Below are 681 nucleotides of genomic sequence, written 5' to 3'. Positions count from 1 at the left end.
GCTTAAGGGACATAGCGCTGAACCACTATGTCAACTCTGGTGGTTGGTAAAGGTTAGGTTTAATAAATGAATTCTCCATCTTTACATATCAAAAGATATTGAATTTAATTATTGTATTCATGTTTATTATTTAAACAAATATCTTATTTAGTGTAACGTTTGAACTCATTAAAGTGAGATACACGCGCGAAGTGTGTACACCTAAACTAGTATATGAAAATAGGTATAAAACATATAAAAACACTCACTATAACAAAAAATTAATTGGGTGCATTGACATTTAGGTTGATCTTAATATCCTTTATTGGAAGGATTGACTCGGATTCGAACCTCATTGACTTAATTTTTTAAGTATTTTTCATTAGGGAAGCTTCTATTATTTGTGTTCCCAAGAATGTAGATATATATGCATATAATCATAATCTAATTATAGAAAAAGATCGGATGAAGTGCTATCCTTATTCAAGTCTGAACCTGCAAGTCTTTTTTTTGAATTTTTTCGTCTCGTGTTCGATATGTGTATTAAAATTTAATTAACTGAATTTATATTCCGCAGGTTTATTTGGGGATATTGCTCTTTATCAAAGATTTAGTTAATCTTATATATATATATATATATATATATATATATATATATATATGATATACAATCCGTTCGATTAGTTTGTATATTTACTTTTT

The sequence above is a fragment of the Capsicum annuum genome, chromosome 10 (assembly GCF_002878395.1).
Source record: "Capsicum annuum cultivar UCD-10X-F1 chromosome 10, UCD10Xv1.1, whole genome shotgun sequence".
NCBI classification, from domain to species: Eukaryota; Viridiplantae; Streptophyta; class Magnoliopsida; order Solanales; family Solanaceae; genus Capsicum; species Capsicum annuum.
Note: the sequence above shows the minus strand (reverse complement) of the source record.